The sequence below is a fragment of the Halichoerus grypus genome, chromosome 8 (genome assembly GCF_964656455.1).
Source record: "Halichoerus grypus chromosome 8, mHalGry1.hap1.1, whole genome shotgun sequence".
Taxonomy (NCBI): Eukaryota; Metazoa; Chordata; class Mammalia; order Carnivora; family Phocidae; genus Halichoerus; species Halichoerus grypus.
This window is the reverse complement of record NC_135719.1, coordinates 41,676,699-41,693,166: the sequence shown is the minus strand read 5'-3', so window position 1 is coordinate 41,693,166 and position 16,468 is coordinate 41,676,699. Positions and strand designations below refer to the sequence as shown.

The window sequence follows — 16,468 nt, the reverse complement described above, 5'->3', positions numbered from 1 at the left end:
GAGCCTAGAGCCTGCTTAAGATTCTCTCTCTCCTGCTCCCTCTGCCCTTCCCCCACCCCCAGGTGGTTGTACACTCTCTCTCTCTCTCAAAAAAAAAAAAAAACCTAAGAAAAAAAAGAAAATAATTTTCCCACTGAACTATTAAAACATTGTTCTGGGGCACCTGGGTGGCTCAGTTGTTAAGTGTCTGCCTTCGGCTCAGGTCATGATCCCAGGGTCCTGGGATCGAGCCCCGCGTCGGCTCCCTGCTCAGCAGGAAGGCTGCTTCTCCCTCTCCCACTCCCCCTGCTTGTGTTGCCTCTCTTACTGTGTCTCTCTCCATCAAATAAATAAATAAAATCTTAAAAAAAAAAAACATTGCTCCAACTTTCTTTTACAGTGTAACGTTACTGATGTAAAGTCCACTATTGACTTTCCACCAATGTAAGTGGCTTAAAAAAAAATCTTTTGGAAAATAATAATAATAATAAATGAAAATAGGTTAAGAGAACACAGCAACATTATCAAGCACAATAATACTCACATTGTAGGGATGCCAGAGGGAGAAGAGAGAGAGAGGGGACATAAAATTTGTTTGAAGAAATAACAGCGAAAAATTCTCTAATCTGGGAAAGGAAACAAACATCCAGATCCAGGAAGTACAGAGAGCTCCCAACAAAATTAACCCAAAGAGGTCCACATCAAGACACATAATAATTAAAATGGCAAAAAATTGTGATAAAAAGGGAATTTTAAAAGCAGCAAAAGAAAAGAATATAGTGACATACGAGGAAAACCCCATATGGCTATCAGCTGATTTTTTTTCAGCAGAAATTTTGCAGGCCAGAAGAGAGAAGCATGATATATTCAAAGGGCTGAAGGAAAAAAACCTGCAACCAAGAATATGCTATCTGGCAAGGTTATCATTCAGAATACAAGGAGAGATGAAGAGTTTCCCAGACAAAGAAAAGTTAAAGGAGTTCATCACTACTAAACCAGCCTCACAAGAAACATTAAAGGGAATTCTTTGTGTGTGTGTGTGTTGGGGGGGGGTGGCGGAGAAGACCATAGGTTATGAAAGGAAAAAATTTCACAGGTAAATGCAAACATATAATAAAGGTAGTAGATTAATCACTTATAAAACCAGTATGGAGGTTAAAACACAAAAGCAGTAAAATCAATTACACTGACAAAAATCAGTCAAGGGATTCACAAAATAAAAGGATGTAAAATATGACATCATATACATAAAATGTGGTGAGAGGAGTAAAAATGTAGTGCTTTTAGAATGTGTTCAAACTTAAATGACCATCAACTAGACTGCTATATGCATAAGATGTTATATGTGAACCTAATACATGAATCAAAAACCTGTAATAAATACACACAGACAAAAAGAAAGGAATCCAGGCATAACAGTATAGAAAGCCATCAAACCACAATGGAGGAGAGCAACAGAAGAAGAAAGAACAGAGAACTGTAAAACAAGTAACAAAATGGCAGTAAGTATATGCCTATCAATAATTACTTTAAGTGTAAATGGGTCAAATGCTCCAATCAAAAAACATAGGGTGATTGAATGGATAAAAAAGCAAAATCCATCTATATGCTGCCTACAAGAGGCTCACTTCAGATCTAAAGGCACACATATTGAAAGTAAAGGGATGGAAAAACATTTAACATGCAAATGGAAGCAAAAAGAAAGCTGGGGTAGTAAAACTTATATCAGATAAAACAGACTTGAAACAAAGACTATAGCAAGAGATAAACAAGGACACTACATAATGATAGGGGGATAATCCAGCAGGATATAACAATTGTAAATAATTATGCTTCCAAGATGGGAGCACCTAAATACATACAGCAACTATTAAAAGACATAAAGGAAGAAATTGACAATACAATAAGTAATACAATAATAGTAGGGAACTTTAACACCCCACTTACAATGGATAGATCATCCAAAGGAAATAGTGCCTTTGAATAATACAGTAGACAAGATGGACCTAACAGATATATACAGAAAATTCCTTCCAAAACCAGAGGAGTACACATTCTTTTCAAGTGCACATGGAACATTCTCCAGAGCAGATCACATGTTAGGCCACAAAAAATAAATTCAAGAAGATTGAAATCATATCATGCATCTTTTCTGACCACAATGGTATGGAACTAGAAATCAGTCACCAGAAAAAAATCTAGAAAGAACACATATACATTGAGGTTAAATAATATGTTACTGAACAATGAGTGGGTGATCCAAAAAATTAAAGAGGAAAGAAAAAAATACATGAGACAAATGAAAATCAAAAACACAATAGTCCAGGGGCGCCTGGGTGGCTCAGTCAGTTAAGCGTCTGCCTTTGGCTCAGGTCACGATACCAGGGTCCTGGGGTCAAGCTCCGTGTCAGGCTCCCTGCTCAGCAGGGAGTTTGCCTCTCCCTCTCCTTCTGCCCCTCCCCCTCACTTGTGCTCATGTGCTTTCTCTCTCACAAAAAAAAAATAAATAAAATCTTTTAAAACACACACACACACACACACACACACACCCCCACACACACACACACAATGGTCCAAAATCTTTGGGATGAAGTAAAAGCAGTTCTAAGAGGGAAGCTTATAGCAACACAAGCCTACCTCGAGAAACAAGAAAAATCTCAAGTAAACAACCTAACCTTGCACCTAAAGGAGCTAGAAAACAAAGAACAAATAAAGCCCAAAGCCAGTAGAAGGAAGGAAATAATAAAGATTAGATTAAAAAAATGCAATAGAAGGAAAGAAAGGAAAGAAGGAAGGAAGGAAGGAAGGAAGGAAGGAAGGAAGGAAGGAAGGAAAGAGGAAGGAAGGAAGGAAGGAAGATAGATTAATAAAACCAGGATCTGGTTCTTGAAAAGATAAACAAAATGGATAAATCTTCAGCCCGACTCATCAAGAAAAAAAAAGCAGACTCAAATAAATAAAATCAGAAATGAAGGAGGAGAAATAACAACTTATACCACAAAAATATAAAAGATTATAAGAGGGGGTGCCTGGGTGGCTCAGTCAGTTAAGCAACCAACTCTTGGTTTCAGTTCAGATCTCATTGTTGTGGGATTGAGACCTGTGTTGGGCTCCATGCTCAGTGTGGAGTCTGCTTCAGACTCTTTCTCCCAACCCCTCTGCCCTTCCCTGCTTATGCGCACTCTCTTTCTCTCAAATAAATAAATACAATCTTAAAAAAAAAAAGATTATAAGAGAATATTATGAAAAATTATATACTAACAAATTGGACAACTTAGAAGAAATGGCTAAATATCTAGAAATGTATAAATTACCAAAACTGAATAAGGAAGAAATAAAAAATTTGAGCATATTAATTACTAGTAATGAAATTGAATCAGTAATTTTTTAAAATTCCCAACAAACTAGGTTTTGAGGGAACATACTGCAGCCTAATAAAGGCCACCTATGAAAAACCCACAGCTAACATCATACCCAATGATGAAAAGCTGAGAGCTTTTTCTCTAAGGTCAGGAAAAAGACAAGGATGTCCACTCTCATCACTTTTATTCAACATAGTACTGGAAGTCCTAGCCACAGCAATCAGATAAGAAAAAGAAGTGAAAGGCATTCAAGTTGATAAGGAAGAGGTAAAACTGTCGCTATTTGTAGATGACATGATACTATATATATAAAACCCTAAAGACTCCATCAGAAAACTACTAGAACTGATAAATGAATGCAGCAAAGTCACAGGATAAAAAAATTAATACACAGAAATCTGTTGCACTTCTATACACTAATAATGAGGTAGCAGAAAGAGAAGTTAAGAAAAAATAATCCCATTTATAACTGTGCCAAGGAGAATAAAATACCTAGGAATAAATTTAACCAAGGAGGTGAAAGATCTGTACTCTGAAAACTATAAAACATTGATGAAGGAAATTGAAGATGACATTCCATATTCATGGATTGGAAGAATTAATACCGTCAAAATGTCCATATTACACAAAACAATCTACAGATTTAATACGGTCCCTATTAAGATACCAATGCATTTTTCACAGAAATAAAACAAATAATACTAATATTTGTATGGAACCACAGAAGATCCCAAATGGCCAAAGCAGTCTTGAGAATGAGGAACAAAGCTGGACGTATCACAATCCCAGATTTCAGGATCTACTACAAAGCTGGGTAAGCAAAACTGTATGGTACTGGCACAAAAATAAACACATAGATATCAATGGAACAGAATAGAGAACCCAGAAATAAACCCATTCTTTCATGGTCAATTCATCTATGACAAAGGAGGCAAGAATATGCAATGGGGAAAAGACAGTCTCTTCAAAAAATGGTGCTGGGAAAACTGGACAGCTACATGCAAAGGAATGAAACTGGATCACTTTCTTACACCATACACAAAAATCAACTCAGAATGGATTGAGGACCTAAATGTGAGACCTGAAACCCTAAAAATCCTAGAAGAAAACATGGGCAGTAATTTCTTTGACATTGGCCATAGAAACATTTTGCTAGATATGTCTCCTCAGGCAAGGGAAATAAAAGAAAAATTAAACTAGTAGGACTACGACAAAATAAAAAGCTTTTGCACCGTAAGGGAAACTATGGACAAAACAAAAAGGCAACCTACTGAATGGGAGAAGATATTTGCAAATGATACGAGGTTAGTATCCAAAATATACAAAGAACTTATACAACTCAACATCAAAAAACCCCACAAATAATCTGATTAAAAAATGGGCAGAGGACCTGAATAGACATTTTTTTTCAAAGAAGACATACAGATGGCCAAAAGGCAAAGGAAAAGATGTTCAACATCACTCATCACTAGGGAAATGCAAATCAAAACTACAATGAGATTATCACCTCACACCTGTTAGAATGGCTAGAATAAAAAATAAATAAATAAATAAGAAGTGTTGGTGAGGATGGGGAGAAAAAGGAACCCTTGTGCACTCTTGGTGGGAACGGATTGGTGCAGCCACTGTGGAAAACAGCATGGAATTTCCTCAAAAAATGAAAACTAGAAATACCATATGATTCAGTAATTCCACTATTGAGTATTTACCCAAAGAAAACTAAAACAGTAATTTGAAAGGATATATGCGTTCCTATGTTCATTGCAGCATTATTTACAATAGCCAAGATAAAGAAGCAACCCAAGTGTCCATCAATAGATGAATGGATAAATCAGATGTAGTATATACGTACAATGGAATATTACTCAGCCATAAAAAATGAGATCTTGCCACTTGCAACATGGATGGACCTAGAAGGTATAATGCTAAGTGAAATAAGTCAGACAGGGACGCCTGGGTGGCTCAGTCGGTTAAGCGGCCGCCTTCAGCTCAGGTCATGATCCCAGGGTCCTGGGATCGAGTCCCGCATCGGGCTCCTTGCTCGGCGGAGAGCCTGCTTCTCCCTCTGCCTGCCTCTCTCCCTGCTGGTGTTCTGTCTCTCTCTCTGACAAATAAATAAATAAAATCTTTAAAAAAAAAAATGAAAAGAAATAAGTCAGACAGAGGGGCACTTGGCTGGCTCAGTGAGTGGAGGAGTGTGCAACTCTTGATCTCGGGGTTATGAATTTGAGCCCCATGTTGGGTGTAGAGATTACTTATAAATAAAATCTTTAAAAAAAAGAGAGGGGGGGTGAGTAAGATGGTAGAGCAGTAGGGGACCCTAAGTCCGTCTCGTCCCTGGAATTCAGCTAGAGAGCTATCAAATCATTCCAAACACCTGTGAAATCAATCCAAGATCTGAGGAAAGAAATGCTGCAATTCTACAAATAGAAAGCGACTGCTTTTTGGAAGGTAGGAGGTGTGGCAATATAAATCGGGGGCAGTATATCAGAGGATACAGCGGAGGGGAGGGAGCCTCTGAAGGATGCTACTGCAAAGTATTATAAGCAGTGGAGTGCAAAATCCTAGAGGATTCTTCCACCTCAGCTGCAGCAATTTCTTGCTAGAAATGTCTTCAAGGGCAAGGGAAACAGAAGCAAAAATGAACTATTGGGACTTCATCAAGATAGAAAGCTTTTGCACAGCAAAGGAAACAGTCAACAAAACTAAAAGGCAACCTATGGAATGGGAGAAGATATTTGCAAATGACCTATCAGTTAAAGGGCTAGTATCCAAAATCTATAAAGAATTTATCAAACTCAACACCCAAAAACCAAAAAATCCAGTCAAGAAATGGGCAGAAGACATGAACAAACATTTCTCCAAAGAAGACATACAAATGGCCAACAGACACATGAAAAAATGCTCAACAACACTCTGCATCAGGGAAATATAAATCAAAACCACAATGAGATACGACTTCACACCTGTCAGAATGGCTAAGATTAACAACTCGGGAAACAACAGATATTGGTGAGGATGCGGAGAAAGGGGAACCCTCTTACACTGTTGGTGGGAATGCAAACTGGTGCAGCCACTCTGGAAAACAGGATGGAGGTTCCTCAAAAAGTTAAAAATAGAGCTACCCTACGACCCACCGATTGCACTACTAGGTATTTATCCAAAGGATACAAACATAGTGATCTGAAGGGGCACATGCACCCCAGTGTCTTTAGCAGCAATGTCCACAATAGCCAAACTATGAAAAGAGCCCAGATGTCCATTGACAGATGAAGGGGTAAAGAAGATGTGTTATATATATACAATGGAATAGTACTCAGCCATCAAAAAGGATGAAATCTTACCATTTGCAATGATGTGGATGGAACTAGAGGGTATTATGCTAAGCAAAATAAGTCAGTCAGAGAAAGACAAATACCATATGATTTCACTTATATATGGACTTTAAGAAACAAAACAGATGAACATAGGGGAAGGGAAGGAAATATAAAATAAGATGAAAACAGAGAGGGAGATAAACCATAAGAGACTCTTAACTATAGGAAACAAACTGAGGGTTGCTGGAGGGGAAGTGGCTGGGGGGATGGGGTAACTGGGTGATGGGCATTAAGGAGGGCATGTGATGTAATGAGCACTGGGTGTTATGCAACTGATGAATCACTGAATTCTACCTCTGAAACTAATACTACACTATAAGTTAATTGAATTGAAATAAAAATTTTTTTAAAAGAGAAAGAAGTCAGACAGAGAAAGACAAATACCATATGGTTTCATTCATATGTGGAATTAAGAAACAGAACAAATGAACAAACAAAGAAAAGAAGAGACAAACAAAAAAACCAGACTCCTAAGTACAGAGAACAAATTGTTGGTTGCCAGAGAAGAGGTAAGTGAGGGGATGGGTACAGTAGAAAAGGGGGACTAAGAGGTATAAAGTTCCAGCTACAAAATAAACAAGTCACAGAGATGAAAAGCACAGCATAGGGAATATAGTCAATAAGATGGTAATAACACTGTTTGGTGACAGATGGTGACTACACTTACCGTGGTGAGCACTGAGTAATATGTAGAATTATTGAATCATTATATTGTACACTTGAAACTGATATAACATGTGTGCTAATTATACTTCCATATAAGTTTTTTGAAAGTTTTAGAAACTGCACTTATTTTTTGTGTTCTAAAATTTATAAAGGTATGTTGAGGTGTGGGTCTTTTCCATTGATTATGTTTAATACTTGCTGGGATCTTTTAACTAGAAAACTACTGTCTTTTTACTACTTGGGATAAATTCTGACCCTTCATGTTTTTTCCTCCCTTTCTGAATGTTTGACTTTCTGGATTGATTCTCTTTTTCTTACCATTTCCTCTCATATTTCACATACCTTTTGCTTTTTCTCTGTGTTCTAAGATAATTTGTCTGCCAATTCTTCTATTACATTTCTGACTTCAGCAACTATATTTAAAATTCTAAGAGCAGTTTCTTATTCTGTGATTATTCCTTTATCATAACAATCTGTAATTCTTTTATGGATATATTATCTTTTAAAAATCTCTCTGAATAGGTAGCTTTCAAAGGTTTTCTGTTCTCTGAATTCCTTATTCCTCTTAGGACAATTTTTTTTTTTATCCTGATCTTTTTCTTCTATTTGTATGTGTGTTGATCTATATTTGCTTTTCTATATTTAAGAGAGAAAAACCATGTTGGTATTTCTGTGTAGCTGGTATGAGTTTCCTGTGTGCTATATGAGTCTAGATCTGTTTCCTCGTTCAGTGTCTTTCTGAAGGGAAAGGTTGATCAGAGGTTCCAAGATGGGGCTTGGAGCTGACTTTAAAACCAGGGGGAGGGAACAGAAGAGACACCTCAAAAGGAGAAGACCTTATTCTAAGATTGTTACCCACCTAGCAACCTTTGTTCGCTGTGACTCTATCTGGTGAGTTCTGCCCGAGTGCTGATAGCAGGGGGCGTGGTCCAAGGATGGCCTCTTGGAAAATTGTTTTTAGAAAGACTTCGACTTAACTTCCTTTTAGCTCTCCTTGTATCTCTTCTGTCCTCCCCTGACAACTCTTGGGCTCTGCTGAGCATACCAGCTCCCTCGTCAGCTACAGGCCTTTCTTACTTACTCTGGACAGTGGACTCACTCTCTGTCTTATCTATCAATAGCTTCTCTCAACTTACTGTTTTCCAGAAATCTTAGAAAGGCTCTTGCTTGGTGATGGTCCACTTTCGTTCTCTTTGCTGTATTAGGTTATTTTACTTTTACTATCATTTTAATGGAGTTTTAGGAGGGAGAGAAGACAAATGTGTGTGTTTAATCTACCATCTTTGCTCATATTTTATTTTTGATTTTACATCTGTCTTCAAAAATGAGATTGTTCTGATAGTTGTCCTTTTCTCTATGTGACCTTTCTTTGGTTTTGGGTTCAGGCCTGCAGTAACTTTAAAAAATGGTTGGCTCACATTACAGGTGTTTTCATACTTTGGGATAGTTTAAATTCATCCAAACATTGGTCCAAGGACTATTGCATTACTGTGACCTGGGACTATTTTTTAAAATCTAGATTCCATTTATCTTTGTACCAATATAAGAAAAATATGAAATAATATACATAAATTGATAACATTTGTTAACTCCTAAGGGGTGGGAGAGAAATGAGGAGACTTACTTTTTATTTTATACATGTGTTTATTGTTGTTATTTTTTTTTTTTTACAACCACTATACATAACTTTTGAAAAAAAAATCTTAATGGAAAAAATAGATTTCCAGGGCAAACTTTGGAGACTCTAGTCCATTGAGTCTGGGAGGCCAGGGAATCTATCTATATATTTTAAAATGTACTTGGGTAATTTTAATGTACTTGCATATAAAAACCTATGGGTCTGATGAGGCACCAGGGTGGCTCAGTCGTTAAGCATCTGCCTTCAGCTCAGGTCATGATCCCAGGGTCCTGGGATCAAGCCCTGCATCGCGCTCCCTGCTCAGCAGGAAGGCTGCTTCTCCCTCTCCCACTCCCCCTGCTTGTGTTCCCTCTCTTGCTGTGTCTCTCTCTGTCAAATATATAAATAAAATCTTAAAAAACAAAACAAAACAAAAAAAAACTGTGGGCCTGAGATTTAGAGAAGGAAGGCAGAACAAGTGAAGAAATTCTTGTGGAGGAAGGCAGAACAAGTGACTTCTTTTTCAGTATTATCTGTCTAATTTCCCTGCCTCTTCTTGAGCCAGTTTTGGTACTATATGTATATCCTTGGAAATCACCCATTCTTTTAAATTTATTCACGAAAGGGGGTTCTTGGGTGGCTCAGTCAGTTAGGTGTCTGCCTTCAGTTCAGGTCATGATCCCAGGTTCCTAGGATCGAGCCCCACATCGGGCTCCCTGCTCAGCAAGGCAGTGTGCTTCTCCCTCTCCCTCTGCCCCTCCCTCTGCTTGTGCTCTCTCTCTCCCCCTCTCATTTAAAAGATAAAATCTTCAAAAAATAATTCTATTCATGAGAAATTATATCTACTAATTTCTTATTAGCCTTATAATCACCTTTTTAATCTTTTTTTTTAAAGAGAGAGAGTGAGGGAGCTTGAGTGGGGGAGGGGCAGAGAGAGAGGGAGAGAGAGAATCCTCAGCAGGCTCCATGCCTGGCACAGAGCCCGACATGGGGCCTGATCTCATGAGCCAAGATCATGATCTGAGATGAAACCAAGAGCCCTACACTCAATGGACTGAGCCACCCACGCACCTCCGTAGGCTTTCTTTATAAACATCCAGAAGAAAGTTTTCTCATCCATCTTTTCAAGATGTTCCATGAGGCAGGGAGGGTGGAGCTTCTGGAAGCAGAGCTTGGACCAGGGCTGCACGTGGTAGGGAGACTCTGGGGCTTCAGTCAGGCCAGGCCAATCTGATGGTTTTCAGAGGCTCCATGGGGTGCAGCAGGAGGGGGCCTTGGCGTCCCCAGTATGAGCCCTTATCTTTATTTTTTTTTTTTAAAGATTTTATTTATTTATTTGAGACAGAGAGAATGAGAGAGAGAGAGAGAGCACATGAGAGGAAGAAGGGTCAGAGGGAGAAGCAGGCTCCCCGCCGAGCAGGGAGCCCGATGCGGGACTCGATCCAGGGACTCCAGGATCATGACCTGAGCCGAAGGCAGTCGCTTAACCAACTGAGCCACCCAGGCGCCCTCCTTATCTTTATTGTGACTGACTCAAAAGCTGACCAGATGGGGGTCAGATGGGGAGGAAGGGCTCAGCCCCACTGGATGCTGGGCTTCAGGTGGTGGTGCCCGCTGGGATGGAGGCAGCCTTTGGACTTGTGGTCAGCCTTTGAGATACCAGAAGATGGTGGTTCTCCTGGGTTTAGCCCTGTTGCTTGGGGCTGAGCTCAGCCACTTGGCTCTCTTTTCCAACCAGTCTTCCAGATGGCCCTTAGGGAGCTTGGTGACATCTGGTGGCCACTCCTTGGCCGGCCTCTCCTCCTCCACCTGGATACTCAGCTCCTGCAGGTCTGACATGTGGGAAAATCTGCAGCTGGAGCCAAAGGCATACTGGCTTGTCAGTAGAAACTTCCTGCAGGGCCCACTTGGCCTGTTCATCGAGCAAGATGGCAGCTGCCTCTTGGAACACGTCGTACCAGACCTTGTTGGCCTTGAGGTGGCACAGCCCATTCAGGAGCTTCTTGCGGTTGTGGAGGTTGTCCTGGAAAGGGTGGCTGCAGTCATCATAGGAGGGATGCTTCCCCAGGGCCACCTGTGCCTGGCTCTGCAGGGCCCAAGAGCTCTGAGCTCCTCCTCCTTCTGTGCCCTCCAACCTTCTTTATCTTTAATATTCACCCCTTTCTTAATATTCTTTGTGGTTTTTCTATTAAAGCATTTCTATTGTGGTAAAATATACATAATGTAAAATTTGCCATTTTAACCATTTTTAAGTTTGCAATTCAGTGGCATTTAAGAACATTCGCAATGTTGTGCAACCATCACCACCATCTATTTCTGGAATTTCTCATCATCCTGAACATAAACTGTGTACTGTTAACCTTAAAAATAAAACTGCCAGTTCGTTTTTACCAGCAAAAATGGGTTTATTCAGGAATAGCAGAGAATTGCAATCTGGGACAAGCAAGCGACAGCAAAAACCATAGGCAAGTCCAGAGAACAGAGGAAAGGAACACTCTTTTATAGAGGAAAGTGAGAAGTCGGGAAAGGTGTCATAAACAAAAAGTCCACTGAAGTAAACTAGGATTGGGAACCATAGTGTCTTTTCATTGGCTGGGCTGTTGCTGAGGGGAGGAGGTAGACTTTTTTCCTCCTACCACAATAGTAAAGTAGTATGGAGAGGCAAGGTCCATCTCTTCCTCTTAGATTTGCAATTGATGATGAATGGTAGAGCATGAGAGCCACCCCCGCCCCCGCCAGCCTCCTAATTCCATTTTAGTGAGGTTTCCCGTTATTAATTTTCACAGTGCCCATTAAATATTAACTTTTCATTCTTTCCTATCCCCAAGCGCCTGGTAACCTCTAAATTACTTTCTGCCTCTATGAATTTGCCTATTCTGGGTACTCCATGTAAGTGGAAGCATACAATATTTGTCCTTTTGTGTCTGGCTTATTTCATTTAGCATAATGTTTTCAAGGTTCGTACATGTTGTATCAGAATTTCATTCTTTTTTAAAGCTGAATAATACTCCATTGTATGTATATATCACATTTTGTTTATCCGTTCCTCTGTTGATGGGCATTTGGGTTATTTCTGCCTTTTGGCTCTTGTCAATAATGCTACTACGAGGATTAGTGTACAAGTATCTATTTCCATCCTTGCTTTCAATTTTTTGGGGTATGTACCTGGAAGTAGAACTCCTGAACCATATGGTAATTTTATGTTTAACTTTTTGAGAAACTGACAGACCGTTTTCTGCAGCAGGTGTATCATTTTGCATTCCTATCAGCAACGCACAAGGGTTCCAATTTCTCCACACCCTCACCAACACTAGTTATTTTCTGGGTTTCTGTGTTTGTTTGTTTTTAATTGTAGCCATCCTAATGGGTGTGAAGTAGTATCTCATTGTGTTTTGATTTGAATTCCCCTAATGGGCAGTGATTTTGAGTATCTTCTCCTGTGCTTATTGGCCGTTTGTTTATCTTCTTTGCAGAAAGTTCTATTCAAGTCTTTTGCCCATTTGTGAAGTGGGTTTTTTGTTTTTTGTTCAGTTGTAAGAATTTTTCCATTGTTTATTGATCTGATTTATTCTGTCTCTCCTGAATTCCTAAGAAGCATACAGTGGATCTTCTCTATTTGTGCTGTTCCACATGGCAGCCATTAGTCACATGTGACTATTGAAATTTAAACTTTAGTTGATTAAAATTAAATAAAATTTAAAATTCAATTCTTTGGTGGCATTTCAACTTGTCAGTAGTCACATGTGGCTAGTGGCTACCGTACTGGACAGCATAGAATGGACATTTTTATCATCACAAAAAGTTCTATTAGACAACATTGTGCTAGATCTACCTTCCACATCTCTTATTTTTTTCTCTAATATTCTGCATCTCTATTTTTATGGTCTTTGTCCTGAGAGATGCCCTTGACTTTATCATTCATACCTTGAATTGGTCTTCAGTCATGCCCAATTACATTAGTGACCTCCTAACATTTAATTTTAAATCTTACTTGGCAATTAGCTTTACAAATGTCAATATTTCTTTTGTTCTTCTATTGCTACCTTTTCATGGGAGCATACTCTTACAGATGAAGTTTGCTTTTGATTAACTACAAGGATGCTTATTCACTTAAAAAAATTTTTTTATGGTCTCTGTCTCCTGAATTAGCTTTGATTCCCTCCAGGGTCGAATGTCCTATTTGTTCATCTTGGTTCCTCTCTCCCCTGCTGTTCGTTTTCCTAATGTCTAGTGATTCTTAATTGTCCATTTAAATTTTTTGAATGCAAGACTAGGCTGACATATAGCTCATATTTATTATCTTAATACCTGAAGCTCCATTTCCACAACTGGGATCACTCCTTAATTGCAGGATTGATGGAAGGCTCTAGGTTGAGAACAGTCAGATAAGCTCCCACAATTGTTAAAACAAAGAGAAGTCTTTATTCTAGAGGTGAGTGTTTCATTTCAATCATGGGTGGGCTGCATTCCCTTATTCTCTTTCTTCTTTTCCTCTGTTTATATTGTGAATGTACAGAATTATCTTGGGCCTAATTTGATTCTCTGCTCTCGAGAACTGACTAGGAGTTCCCCTCAGGCAGGATCTCCAATTTGATTAGAGAGTGGTAATCATGGCTCTATCCTGGGGCCAAACACTGCCCCCAGCTGCTCTATATATAGAAAGGGGCTCAGTTGTTTTCAGCGCAGACCTTTAATTAGTTACTCCACGGTACACTTATGCTCCTTGCCCTTGCTGACTCCTTGAAGCTCTTTGAGAAAACTCATCTCTAGCTTATGTTTTCAGATTTCTGCTACTTTCGTTTGTTTAGGATGTGAGTTTCTCTGCTGTGCTGTCTCTGTCAATTGAATGCCATCACCCATCTTCATTAATTGATCTTTGCTTTTGTGGACCTCTGGTGTATTAGATTAGTTAATCCTCAATTTATAGTAATCAGTTAACATTGTTCCATCATCATCAACATTACTGCTATTACTACTACTTATTTCATCATCATGCACCATCTCAACTCCTTCTTGATAGGATGAATGTATTTTTGCATCATGTATGTTTGCATTTTTAACTGATATAAATGGTACTAAAAGATTTGTTTTCTTTTTTCAGTGTTGTTTTAAATATATATCTTGATATTCTATAAATATCCAACTAATGCTTTAGGATGCAGCTGGTATTCCATTATAATCCTGCACTACATTTATTTATTTATTCTCTGGTGTTGGATACCTCCAACTCTCCACCCCCACAAACACTTGACAGGGATTTCTATCTGCCCATGTATTTCAACACTTGCTATTTCTCTACTTTCTCATTTTTGCCCACACGGGGGACACAAAGTAGTATTTCACTGCTGTTTTAATGTGTATTTCCTGAGCATCTCTTCCTATTTACACATTAACACTTTGGATTTCCCCTTCTGCAAATGGCCTATTATATTAGCCCGGAGATACTAGATTATGCCACTCTAACAAACAACAAAAACTCTTACGGGCTTAAAAGAAGAAATGTTTATTTCTTGTTCTTGCTGGTTGTCAGAGAGGTTCTAGTCCTCAGCCACTCAGGGACCCAGGATGGTGGAGCAACCATAATCTTAGATATTTTGCCAGTTATTGCCCCAGAGGAAAAGAACACATGGTGAATCATGTATTGGCTCCGGAGCTTCCATCCAGAAATGATACACATTATTCCACTCACATTTCATTGCCATAGCTAGTTCCATGGCCATAGTTAACTTTTAGGGTATGCTAAATTACCATCCTACTATGCGTCCAGAAGGAGGAGAATGGAAAACATTTAGTGAACATCACTAATGACAACTATTGTCTGTTCTTCTGGTAAGAAACTATTCAATTTGTTTTTTTTACACTCATAAAAACTACGCTCCATCCCTACATAAAGTAGTTGTCTAAACATTTGGAAGGAAGGAAATTTTTTTTTCTTTCTACCCTTTGAGGAACCCCTGTAACAAAAGACAGATTAACAAGAGAAAAATAAACAAAAGGTTATTAACATGTATATTTCATATATACAGGGGAGAAACTCAGGGAAGAGTAACACAAAGAGATGGCTTAGAATGAAGGTTTATACAGCATCTTCAACAAAGAACAACACATTTTTAGAGAAATGACAGGACACACACACAAAAAAACCCCACACATTTTTAGGCTTCCAGGGGTGGCGGATGTGGGAAAGTAAATATGTGGGAAACTAATGGTAGATAGAGGCTAGTTAGTAAAGTTTGCATGTAGATTCCTCTAGCGACTCCAAGCTGGTAGGGTCTAAAGTTACCTCTGGTGATTAACTTTCATTTTCTCTGGTAGAGAGGGAAGGAGGGACACCTTTGAGAATTTATGTCCTGCCTTTAGGCAAATAGGAGGACAGGGAGAGTTTCTTGTATTTGCTTTTTCTCAATTGCCTTCAGCTCAAAATAATCCTTATGCTAAAGTGGCATATTTTGGTGTGACATATTCTGGTTTCTTTCACATTCTACCCTGTCATCCACACTCTCTATCCCAGGAATGTATAGTTCCTTGTTTTGGCCCTGATTTCCTGCTCTGGGAGTAGCTACCTTGCCCTTTGCTCTCCATAACCCTTGGCTGTACCTACCTTCTAGAAGATTCTTTGCTTTCCATCATCCTCTTTGGCCTTATCTGCCATAGACAACAGCACATTTGCTGCCCGTTGATGGTTGGGGGCTCTAGAGTCATTTTAAGGTGCACAGGGTCATAAACTTTATGCTCACAATTTCTTTGGCCATGCAATACTTTCTAAAACCTTAGTAGCCTTCTTATTTATTTCATTCTAATAAGTTCTATCTGACAGGGCTCATCCACCGCCATTTTAGAGATTCCAGATGTATTTCTTGAATTTGCTAGATTTCTTGCTCACCCTATTCCCCACACTTTCCTTTTTGCATAATTGCAGGTAAGGTATTGAGTTTATCAGGCTGTTGTGGAAGAGCTGCACATTTAGTCTCTTAGTGCCATTTTGTCAAATTAAAAGGAATTACTAATACCTCACCTTTAGTTGAACCCTCACTCTGAAACATCTTTATCCATGCAAAGGTTTTCATCAGTGGATGAAACAGCCATAAACTTGACGTGATCCTTGTCAAAAGGCTGAGATTTTAATGAGTGTTGTCCTTCCAAGCCTTCCTCATTTTTCCTTTTACTTGTGAGGGTTGAGAAGCAGTTATCACTTCCAACTGTGCAAGACCCCCAATTTCTGATCCCTCTCATTCCCTTCCCGTCCTGCTTGGAAATATGCCAGTTACTTTCCGCTTATTTCAAATGCAGTCGACAGAAACTAATGCTCACTATTATCTTCCCTTCCTCTAGGGTTAAACGTTTATTAGGTATAAGACCTGCCTCCCCAGTTATTGCAGATGACATTTTTATTCAATATTTTGCCACTACATCACATAAAATGCTATCCCTCCAACATCTGCTCACAGTTTCCTTGCTCCCTGGTG

The 16,468-nt window shown here is 39.1% G+C and overlaps 1 pseudogene; it reads right to left on the bottom strand.

The window, feature by feature from the left end:
• Positions 1-10,576: 10,576 nt before the first annotated feature.
• Positions 10,577-12,191, bottom strand: LOC118528182 (zinc finger matrin-type protein 5 pseudogene; annotated as a pseudogene).
• Between the last annotated feature and the right edge of the window lie 4,277 nt (positions 12,192-16,468).